Source organism: Oncorhynchus masou, chromosome 2, assembly GCF_036934945.1.
Source record: "Oncorhynchus masou masou isolate Uvic2021 chromosome 2, UVic_Omas_1.1, whole genome shotgun sequence".
Lineage (NCBI taxonomy): Eukaryota > Metazoa > Chordata > Actinopteri > Salmoniformes > Salmonidae > Oncorhynchus > Oncorhynchus masou.
In genome coordinates, this window is record NC_088213.1 from 8615232 (window position 1) to 8627626 (window position 12395).

The following is a 12395-nucleotide window of genomic DNA, read 5'->3' on the forward strand; positions in this document are numbered from 1 at the left end:
CTGCTGCTTTTGCAGGCAGTCTGGAACACGGCCTTTGGCGTCTCCATGACAATCCGGTCAAATCAAGTGCAATGTAATAACGTAGCATCATTAGAAATGCTCGGGTGACGTTGGCCCCGAGACACTGACCCAAGGCCAGTTTTAGATTATTCCCCCTAATGGTTAAGGTTGGGATTGGGGGGGGGGGGGGCTGATCCTAGGGCTGTTGTGCCTACGGGGTCAACTTCATCCTACTGTTTTAGTTCATGATGGTAAACTGGGTAAAGCTCTATTCTGTTCATTCGTTCATGAAGGGCAGAGGTCATAGTTGAAGGGTTATTTTATGGCGTTGTCGGACACAGAGTGCACAGTCATCAACATTTCAGTTTTCCTCATCAAAGTAAATGTGCCGGAGTTGGCAAAACGAGCTCGTTTTCATCTGTAGATAAAATCATGAAGCAGAAACAAACAAAAAAAAAACGATCAAATAAATGATTTCCCCTTCAATGGTTGGTCAGTTATGTTACGCAGGGCGGACACCAGTTCCAACGAGACAAACATTAAGGGAGATGTAGTGTGATACGATGACAACCTGAACCGCATCACACGGTAAGGTCTGCCACCTGTTCTAGTTGAACACGCTGCAGGGGCCTGCAAACATAGACACAGTCTCTGTCTCTGTCTCTCTCTCTGTGTCTCTCTGTGTGTCTCTCTCTCTGTGTCTCTCTCTCTCTGTGTCTCTCTCTCTCTGTGTCTCTCTCTCTCTGTCTGTCTCTCTCTCTCTCTGTGTCTCTCTCCCACTCTGTGTCTCACTCTGTGTCTCTCTCCCACTCTGTGTCTCTCTCTGTGTCTCTCTCCCTCTCTGTGTCTCTGTCTCTGGTGTCTTTCTCTCTCTCTGTGTCTCTCTCTCTCTCTCTCTGTCTCTCTCTCTCTCTCTCTCTGTCTCTCTCTCTCTCTCTGTCTCTCTCTCTCTCTCTCTCTCTCTCTCTCTCTGTGTCTCTCTCTCTCTCTGTGTCTCTCTCTCTCTGTCTCTCTCTCTCTGTGTCTCTCTCTCTCTCTCTGTGTCTCTCTGTGTGTGTAAAGCAGTTGGACAATACTTCAATGTCAAGTCCTCAGGCTTGTTTGCAAACGGAAGACTAGACAAGCGTACAAACAAGAATTCATGAAAATCTGGAATTGGTGGGATCTTTTTAGCCAGATAACAGCTAGTTTCAAAGCTTGGTGAAAAGAGGCTGTAGCCTTGAACCCTGGTAACAGGTTGTGGATATTTGGGCACAGTGCTTCAGGGTGTTTTAAGATACGATCTCTTCTCTATGGATCAAGTTTTACATCAAACAGTAAACCTGACTAATCACACGACTAAACCCTTGGCAACATGGTTAACCTATTGATTAGTGAATGTTTTGTACGTGTGTGTGTGTCTATACAGTGGGGAGAACAAGTATTTGATACACTCCAGATTTTGCAGGTTTTCCTACTTACAAAGCATGTAGGGGTCTGTAATTATTTTTAATCATAGGTACACTTCAACTGTGAGAGACGGAATCTAAAACGAAAATCACATTTTAATATTTTTAAGTAATTCATTTGCATTTAATTGCATGACATAAGTATATCTAGATGTTTTGTAAGTAGGAAAACCTGCAAAAATCGGCCGTGTATCAAATACTTGTTCCCCCCGCTGTATAGACACACACACACACACACACACACACGCAGTACGCCTGTTTTATGGATGTGTCCGTGTGTCTGTCTGTCTGTCTGTCCGTGCATACGTCTCCTCTCAGCTGTCCCACTCAGCCGAGAGCGTGTTGTCCTCTCCTCTCTCCTCATCTTCATCATCCGAGTCGGAGGAGACCTTCTTCATCCTCTGCATGGCTGCCTTGATGCTCCTCTGCAGATCCGTGTCCCTGCTGTCCTGGGGCAGGGGCGTCGCTGGGACCACCTGGAGGGGACATCACAGAGCAGGGTCATCAAGTTGGCCAGTGGGACCCAGTTCAGAGGGCTACCCATCGTTTCAAGTGTTTGTCACGTGCACTGCTACAGTGTTTGTCACGTGCACTACTACAGTGTTTGTCACGTGCACTGCTACAGTGTTTGTCACGTGCACTGCTACAGTGTTTGTCACGTGCACTGCTACAGTGTTTGTCACGTGCACTGCTACAGTGTTTGTCACGTGCACTGCTACAGTGTTTGTCACGTGCACTGCTACAGTGTTTGTCACGTGCACTGCTACAGTGTTTGTCCGTGCACTGCTACAGTCTTTGTCACGTGCACTGCTACAGTGTTTGTCACGTGCACTGCTACAGTGTTTGTCACGTGCACTGCTACAGTGTTTGTCACGTGCACTACTACAGTGTTTGTCACGTGCACTACTACAGTGTTTGTCACGTGCACTACTACAGTGTTTGTCACGTGCACTACTACAGTGTTTGTCACGTGCACTACTACAGTGTTTGTCACGTGCACTACTACAGTGTTTGTCACGTGCACTACTACAGTGTTTGTCACGTGCACTACTACAGTCTTTGTCACGTGCACTACTACAGTGTTTGTCACGTGCACTACTACAGTGTTTGTCACGTGCACTACTACAGTGTTTGTCACGTGCACCACCACAGTGTTTGTCACGTGCACCACCACAGTGTTTGTCACGTGCACCACCACAGTCTTTGTCACGTGCACCACTACAGTGTTTGTCACGTGCACCACTACAGTGTTTGTCACGTGCACCACTACAGTGTTTGTCCGTGCACCACTACAGTGTTTCAGTGCACCACTACATGTTTGTCACGTGCAGGGTCCGTAGCTATACTACAGTGTTTGTCAGTGCATATACAGGGACAGTGTTTGTCAGTGCACCGCTACAGTCTTAGTCACGTGCACCAGGGTCAGTGTTTATCAGGGACGTGCACTGCTACAGTCTTTGTCATACGTGCAGTACTACAGTCTTTAGCTCATATACTGGGTGTTTGTCATGCACTACTACAGTGTTTGTACAGGGACAGTGCACTATACAGTCTTTGTCCAGTGCTATACTACAGTCTTTGTCAGTGCACTACTACAGTCTTTGTCACGTGCACTACTACAGTCTTTGTCACGTGCACTACTACAGTCTTTGGGCACGTGCACTACTACAGTCTGTCACATGCACTACTACAGTCTTGGTCATGTGGACAGTAGCTACAGTCTTGGTCACGTGCACTACTACAGTCTTGGTCACGTGCACTACTACAGTCTTGGTCACGTGCACTACTACAGTCTTGGTCAGTAGCACTACTACAGGGACAAATTCCTTTCTTTCTCATCAATGCAGTAATTAATATCAGTAGAAATCCATAACATGAATAAAGACCAGAAGAACAGGGTCAGTAGCTATATACAGGGTCAGTAGCTATATACAGGGTCAGTAGCTATATACAGGGACAGTAGCTATATACAGGGACAGTAGCTATATACAGGGTCAGTAGCTATATACAGGGTCAGTAGCTATATACAGGGTCAGTAGCTATATACAGGGTCAGTAGCTATATATACAGGGTCAGTAGCTATATACAGGGTCAGTAGCTATATACAGGGTCAGTAGCTATATACAGGGACAGTTCCAGGGTCAGTAGCTATATACAGGGACAGTAGCCAGGGTCAGTAGCTATATACAGGGACAGTTCCAGGGTCAGTAGCTATATACAGGGACAGTTCCAGGGTCAGTAGCTATATACAGGGACAGTAGCTATATACAGGGTCAGTAGCTATATACAGGGACAGTAGCTATATACAGGTTCAGTAGCTATATCCAGGGTCAGTAGCTATATACAGGGACAGTTCCAGGGTCAGTAGCTATATACAGGGACAGTAGCTATATACAGGGTCAGTAGCTATATACAGGGACAGTAGCTATATACAGGTTCAGTAGCTATATACAGGGACAGTTCAGGGTCAGTAGCTATATACAGGGTCAGTAGCTATATACAGGGACAGTAGCTATATACAGGGACAGTTCCAGGGTCAGTAGCTATATACAGGGACAGTTCCAGGGTCAGTAGCTATATACAGTGTAGGTGTAACCTGTACCCTCGGTGTACCCTGGGATGGTGTTCTGATAACCAAGTCTCTCTCAGACAAGGTGATTTTTATCAATATATTCATCTTCATTTACTCTGATTCTAAAATGCTAATTAGCATCAAAATACACATCATGCAAAACTACAAATCCCTGCTAGCTCCTGCAGGTCATCTCTGACACCTTCACTAACAGGTATTGATCCTGTAGGTCATCTCTATCTGACACCTTTACTAACAGGTATTGATACTGTAGGTCATCTCTATCTGACACCTTTACTAACAGGTATTGATCCTGTAGGTCATCTCTATCTGACACCTTCACTAACCGTTATTGATCCCGCAGGTCGTCTCTGACACCTTTACTAACAGGTATTGATCCTGTAGGTCATCTCTGACACCTTCACTAACAGGTATTGATCCCAGAGTCATCTCTGACACCTTCACTAACAGGTATTGATCCCGCAGGTTGAGGTTCCTATAGAAGTCAGGTAGCAGGGGGTGTAATCGGTCAGAGTGGTTCCTATAGAAGTCAGGTAGCAGGGGGTGTAATCAGTCCAGAGGGGTTCCTATAGAAGTCACGTAGCAGGGTGTAATCGGTCCAGAGGGGTTCCTATAGAAGTCACGTAGCAGGGGGTGTAATCGGTCCGGAGGGGTTCCTATAGAAGTCACGTAGCAGGGGGGGTGTAAACGGTCCAGAGGGGTTCCTGTAGAAGTCACGTAGCAGGGGGTGTAATCGGTCAGAGGGGTTCCTATAGAAGTCACGTAGCAGGGGTGTAATCGGTCCAGAGGTTCCTATAGAAGTCACGTAGCAGGGGTGTAATCGGTCCAGAGGGGTTCCTATAGAAGTCACGTAGCAGGGGGATGTAATCGGTCCAGAGGGGTTCCTATAGAAGTCTCGTAGCAGGGGTTCCTATAGAAGTCACGTAGCAGGGGGTGTAATCGGTCCAGGGGGTTCCTATAGAAGTCACGTAGCAGGGTGTAATCGGTCCAGAGGGTTCCTATAGAAGTCACGTAGCAGGGGTTAATCGGTCCAGAGGGGTTCCTATAGAAGTCACGTAGCAGGGGGTGTAATCGGTCCAGAGGGGTTCCTATAGAAGTCAGGTAGCAGGGGGTAATCGGTCCAGAGGGGTTCCTATAGAAGTCACGTAGCAGGGGGTGTGTCGGTCCAGAGGGGTTCCTATAGAAGTCACGTAGCAGGGGGTGTAATCGGTCCAGAGGGTTCCTATAGAAGTCACGTAGCAGGGGGTGTAATCGGTCCAGAGGGGTTCCTATAGAAGTCACGTAGCAGGGGGTAATCGGTCCAGAGGGGTTCCTATAGAAGTCAGGTAGCAGGGGGTGTAATCGGTCCAGTGGGGTTCCTATAGAAGTCACGTAGCAGGGGGTGTCGGTCGGTCCAGAGGGGTTCCTATAGAAGTCACGTAGCAGGGGGTGTAATCGGTCCAGAGGGGTTCCTATAGAAGTCACGTAGCAGGGGGTGTAATCGGTCCAGAGGGGTTCCTATAGAAGTCACGTAGCAGGGGGTGTAATCGGTCCAGAGGGTTCCTATAGAAGTCAGGTAGCAGAAGGGTTCCTATAGTCACGTAATCGGTCCAGAGGGTTCCTATAGAAGTCACGTAGCAGGGGGTGTAATCGGTCCAGAGGGTTCCTATAGAAGTCACGTAGCAGGGGTCGGTCCAGAGGGTTCCTATAGAAGTCCACGTAGCAGGGTCTGTCGGTCCAGAGGGTTCCTATAGAAGTCACGTAGCAGGGGGTGTAATCGGTCCAGAGGGGTTCCTATAGAAGTCACGTAGCAGGGGGTGTAATCGGTCCAGAGGGTTCCTATAGAAGTCACGTAGCAGGGGTGTAATCGGTCCAGAGGGGTTCCTATAGAAGTCACGTAGCAGGGGGTGTAATCGGTCCAGAGGGTTCCTATAGAAGTCACGTAGCAGGGGGTGTAATCGGTCCAGAGGGGTTCCTATAGAAGTCACGTAGCAGGGGGTGTAATCGGTCCAGAGGGGTTCCTATAGAAGTCACGTAGCAGGGGTGTAATCGGTCCAGAGGGTTCCTATAGAAGTCACGTAGCAGGGGTGTAATCGGTCCAGAGGGGTTCCTATAGAAGTCACGTAGCAGGGGGTGTAATCGGTCCAGAGGGGTTCCTATAGAAGTCACGTAGCAGGGGGTGTAATCGGTCCAGAGGGGTTCCTATAGAAGTCACGTAGTCAGGGGTGCAGGGGTTCCTATAGAAGTCGGTCCAGAGGGGTTCCTATAGAAGTCACGTAGCAGGGGGTGTAATCGGTCCAGAGGGGTTCCTATAGAAGTCACGTAGCAGGGGGTGTAATCGGTCCAGAGGGGTTCCTATAGAAGTCACGTAGCAGGGGGTGTAATCGGTCCAGGGGTTCCTATAGAAGTCACGTAGCAGGGGTTCCTGTAGAAGTCACGTAGCGGTCCAGAGGGTTCCTATAGAAGTCACGTAGCAGGGTGTAATCGGTCCAGAGGGTTCCTATAGAAGTCACGTAGCAGGGGTGTAATCAGAGGGTTCCTATAGGTCACGTAGCAGGGGTTCGGTCCAGAGGGGTTCCTATAGAAGTCACGTAGCAGGGGGTGTAATCGGTCCAGAGGGGTTCCTATAGAAGTCAGGTAGCAGGGGGTGTAATCGGTCCAGAGGGGTTCCTATAGAAGTCACGTAGCAGGGGGTGTAATCGGTCCAGAGGGGTTCCTATAGAAGTCACGTAGCAGGGGGTGTAATCGGTCCAGAGGGGTTCCTATAGAAGTCACGTAGCAGGGTGTAATCGGTCCAGAGGGGTTCCTATAGAAGTCACGTAGCAGGGGTGTAATCGGTCCAGAGGGGTCACGTCCAGAGGGTTCCTATAGAAGTCACGCAGCAGGGGGTGTAATCCTATAGAAGTCAGGTAGCAGGGGTGTAATCGGTCCAGAGGGTTCCTATAGAAGTCACGTAGCAGGGGGTGTAATCGGTCCAGAGGGGTTCCTATAGAAGTCACGTAGCAGGGGTGTAATCGGTCCAGAGGGGTTCCTATAGAAGTCACGTAGCAGGGGGGTGTAATCGGTCCAGAGGGGTTCCTATAGAAGTCACGTAGCAGGGGGTGTAATCGGTCCAGAGGGTTCCTATAGAAGTCACGTAGCAGGGGTGTAATCGGTCCAGAGGGGTTCCTATAGAAGTCACGTAGCAGGGGGTGTAATCGGTCCAGAGGGTTCCTATAGAAGTCACGTAGCAGGGGGTGTAATCGGTCCAGAGGGGTTCCTATAGAAGTCACGTAGCAGGGGGTGTAATCGGTCCAGAGGGGTTCCTATAGAAGTCACGTAGCAGGGGGTGTAATCGGTCCAGAGGGGTTCCTATAGAAGTCACGTAGCAGGGGTCCAGAGGGTTCCTATAGAAGTCACGTAGCAGGTCCAGAGGGGTTCCTATAGAAGTCACGTAGCAGGGGTGTAATCGGTCCAGAGGGGTTCCTATAGAAGTCACGTAGCAGGGGGTGTAATCGGTCCAGAGGGGTTCCTATAGAAGTCACGTAGCAGGGTTGTAATCGGTCCAGAGGGTTCCTATAGAAGTCAGGTAGCAGGGGGTGTAATCGGTCCAGAGGGGTTCCTATAGAAGTCAGGTAGCAGGGGTGTAATCGGTCCAGAGTCCAGAGGGGTTCCTATAAAGTCACGTAGCAGGGGTGTAATCGGTCCAGAGGGTTCCTATAGAAGTCATTAGCAGGGTGTCATGGTCCAGAGGGGTTCCTATAGAAGTCAGTAGCAGGGGGTGTAATCGGTCCAGAGGGGTTCCTAAAGTCATAGCAGGGTGTAAGTCATTAATGGGGGGGTAACGGTCCAGAGGGGTTCCTATAGAAGTCAGGTAGCAGGGGGTGTAATCGGTCCAGAGGGTTCCTATAGAAGTCACGTAGCAGGGGTGTAATCGGTCCAGAGGGTTCCTATAGAAGTCACGTAGCAGGGGGTGTAACTCGGTCAGATTGTTCCTATAGAAGTCATGTAACAGGGTTGTGGTGGACACAGAGCACATTCATTAACCTTGATAAACATTCAGAAATAACTTTAACAATTAATTATGTCCAGTGTCACTCTTTTCAAACATATATTTTTTTTAAATCACTTAAAGAAAAGCCATTATGTAGCTTCATGGCTAACTTCTGCACATTGTCATTAATGTGATGCAACATAGCTTCATGGCTAACTCCTGCACATTGTCATTAATGTGATGCTTCATGGCTAACTCCTGCACATTGTCATTAATGTGATGTAACTCCTGCACATTGTCATTAATGTGATGTAACTCCTGCACATTGTCATTAATGTAATGTGATGCCTGATGCTGACCTTTCTGTAGTTTGACCCCAAGTCTGATGGCAGACATTATGTTATCCCTGGAAGATTGCCACCGGAGGTGTCCGCCAGGCCTCCAGGAGGGGCAAGGGGCTGGACATCTTTTTCAGCCTGACCTGACCACGCTGTAATGATGCCAACACCTCGTCCATAGAACCTGGAATGAAGAGATATGTGAAAAAACAAGAGGATGGGAAGAAAGGTGGGAGAGAGAGATACAAGAGAGTTAAGAGAAAAGCAGGGGAAGAGGTGAGAGAGAGACAAAACGGAGAGATTCTTTCAGAGAACAGCTAGAGAGTCTCCTCAGAAGAAGCAGGGGAAGAAAGGTGGGAGAAAGGAAACAAGAGAGAGAGATTTGGTTAGAAGAAGCAGGGGAAGAGGTGAGAGAGATGACCGAGAGAGGGAGAGAGAGAGAGAGAGAGAGAGACAGAGAAGGGAGAGAGGGAGAGAGGAGAAGAAGCAGGGGAAGAGGTGAAAATCTGAGATGACAGAGAGAGAGAGAAAAGGCTACAGAGAGAGGGAGAGAGGGAGAGAGAGAGAAAGAGACAGAGACAGAGGAAGAAGAAGCAGGGGAAGAAAGGTGGGAGAGAGATCAGAGAGGAGGGATGTAAGACAGAGTCATTAATGGGATGAAGAGAGGGAAGAAGACAGTCATTAAGAAATGTGATGAGAGCTGACCGAGAGAGAGAAGTCTGATGGCAGACAGATGTTATCCCTGAGAGAGGAGGGAGAGAGGGAGAGGACCAGGAGGGAGAAGAAGCAGGGGAAGAGGTGAGAGAGAGCCGAGAGAGAGAAGAAGAGGGGAAGAGGTGATAGAACCTGACCGAGAGAGAGAGAGAGAGAGAGAGAGAGAGAGAAGAAGCAGGGGAAGAGGTGAGAGAGAGACCGAGAGAGAGAGAGAGAGAGAGAGGGAGAGAGAGAGAGAGAGAGAGAGAGGGAGAGAGAGAGACAGAGAGAGAGAAGAAGAAGCAGGGAAGAAAGGTGGGAGAGAGAGAGAGAGAGAGAAGAAGCAGGTGGAAGAGGTGAGAGAGAGAGAGAGAAGAAGTAAGGAAAGAAAGGTGGGAGAGAGAAACGAGAGGGAGCAGATATGAAAAGAGAGTAGAAGCAGGGGAAGACAGGTGGGAGAGAGAGAGAGAGAGTAGAAGCAGGGGAAGACAGGTGGGAGAGAGCAAGAGAGAGCAGATATGAAAGAAAGTAGAAGCAGGGAAGACAGGTGGGAGAGAGCAGATATGGAAAGAGAGTAGAAGCAGGGGAAGACAGGTGGGAGAGAGAGAAACGAGAGAGCAGATATGGAAAGAGAGTAGAAGCTGTCAAGAGAGCTGTCACAAGGTGCAGCTACAGTAGAAACTTGTAGAAGACAGAGACTTTCCCTTTTTACAACAGTAGGAGAAATAATGAGCCGGGACAAGTAGCTACTGCATCAGAAACAGACCGGCACTGGAAGGTGGATCATTCTCACCTAGGTTCTGCTTCAGGGTCATTTTGGCAGGGAAGGGTGCGGCCTCTCTCTCACTGAGAGGCATGGGGGAGTCCCCTACCTCTGTCTTACAGGGGGTGTGGGCAGGGTGGGGTGGAGGGGGAGGAGGTGGGGGTAGGGGAGGGGGAGGAGGAGGGGGAGGAGGAGAGGAGGTCTGAGGTGGGGGTACAGCTGTAGTGGGAGGTGTAGTTGGCGGAGGGAGAGGAGGAGTGAAGATTTGGACGGGGATGTCTTTTGGTTTGAGTTTCCTGGGGGTCTTTCTGGGGGGCGGCCCCATTAGATGAAGGGGAGGGGCCGATGCTAATGATTGACAGAGGCTGGGAGAGGTCGGAACACTGCGGCTCCCTGGCAGCCATCTTGGATCGTGGAGTCTTCAGGACGTAACTTCCCTGTCGCTTCTACAGGAAAGACAGCAGGAAAACACACTTCAGTAACACATCCTTCCCATCTTCCTTCAGTCCCTCCATCCATGAGAGGATACGTGACGGGTTGACTGATTACCTCTCTGAAGGAGCGGAGCCTGCTCAGGGTTCTCTCTCTCTCCTGGTCCATCCACTCCTTCCTCCTCTCTTCCTCCTCTCTCCTCTTCTCTCTCTTCTGGAGGACACGGAGGAAATAAGACAAGACTGCTGGAATCAACTGAGAAAGTTAACCCCACTGCTTTAGGAACATTTTAGGTAGCTATAGAAGAGACCGAAACAGAGAGAGAGAGACAGAGAGAGACAGAGACAGAGAGAGAGACAGACAGACAGAGAGACAGACAGAGAGAGAGAGACAGAGAGAGACAGAGAGAGATCATGTAAACCGAGGATGGTGTCTCCAGTGTGGGTGTTTCCGTGGGTGGGTTTGCCCTCGTTACTATGGTAACTCACCAGGGCTACTCTCGTGGTGCTGGGTAAAGGGATCCTTTAAGAGCGTGTGTGCATGTTGTCATGGTAACTCACCAGGGCTACTCCGTGGTGCTGGGTAAAGTGAGTGGAGCTGTGCTGGGCCAGACGGCGCTTCTGCTCGTTAGCCTCCACACACTGATCCTGTAACACCACACACCATGTTACACACACCGACACACACACACACAACACAGACACGACACCACGTTACAAAAGACACCACAACACAGACACCACATTACAACACAACAGACACCACGTTACAACGTTCTTACTGTGGAGGTAGGTTACCACACACCCCCTGGTACCTCCTCACTGTGGAGGTAGGTTACCACACACCCCCTGGTACCTCCTCACTGTGGAGGTAGGTTAACACACACCCCCTGGTACCTCCTCACTGTGGAGGTAGGTTAACACACACCCCTGGTACCTCCTCACTGTGGAGGTAGGTTAACCCCACCCCCTGGTACCTTCTTGCTGTGGAGGTAGGTTAACACACACCCCCTGGTACCTTCTCACTGTGGAGGTAGGTTACCACACACCCCTGGTACCTTCTCACTGTGGAGGTAGGGTTACCACTCACCCCCTGGTACCTCCTCACTGTGGAGGTTAACACACACCCCCTGGTTTCTCACTGTGGACACACCCCCTGGTACCATCTCACTGTGGAGGTAGGTTACCACACCCCCTGGTACCCTTGCTGTGTACCTTCTCACTGTGGAGGTAGGTTAACACACACCCCTGGTACCTCCTCACTCTGGTACATTCCTTCTCACTGTGGAGGTAGGTTAACACACACCCCCTGGTACCATCTTCACTGTGGAGGTAGGTTAACACACACCCCTGGTACCTTCTCACTGTGGAGGTAGGTTAACACACACCCCCTGGTACCTCCTCACTGTGGAGGTACACCCCCTGGTTAACATCACTGTGGACACACACCCCCTGGTACTTTCTCACTGTGGAGGTAGGTTAACACACACCCCCTGGTACATTCTTACACCCCCTGTGGTGGAGGTAGGTTAACACACACCCCCTGGTACCTTCTCACTGTGGAGGTAGGTTAACACACACCCACCCCCTGTACCTTCTCACTGTGGAGGTAGGTTAACACACACACACACCCCTGGTACTTTCTCACTGTGGAGGTAGGTTAACACACACACACACCCCCCGTTACCTTCTCACTGTGGAGGTAGGTTCAAACCCCCCCTCAGGGTACCTTCTTGTTGCGGAGGTATGCTCGGCGGGCACAGATGTTCCCTCTCTTGGCTTCCAGCTGCTGTAGGCGTCGCCCCAGGTGATTGACAGGTGCGTGGATGGGGTCTAAAGGTGCAGCTATCTGTGACAGGCTTTGGAGCTCCTCTGGATCCTCACACATCATAATACACCACCTCCTCTTTCAGCTCTGAAACACACACACCACCTCCTCTTTCAGCTCTGAAACACACACACCACCTCCTCTTTCAGCTCTGAAACACACACACCACCTCCTCTTTCAGCTCTGAAACACACACACACACCACCTCCTCTTTCAGCTCTGAAACACACACACACCACCTCCTCTTTCAGCTCTGAAACACACACACACACCACCTCCTCTTTCAGCTCTGAAACACACACACCACCTCCTCTTTCAGCTCTGAAACACACACACACCACCTCCTCTT

At 49.9% G+C, this 12395-nt stretch overlaps 1 pseudogene; it reads right to left on the reverse strand.

Moving 5' to 3' along the window:
* Positions 1 to 863: 863 nt before the first annotated feature.
* Positions 864 to 12395, reverse strand: part of LOC135554946 (WASP homolog-associated protein with actin, membranes and microtubules-like) — a 33005-nt pseudogene continuing 21473 nt past the window's right edge.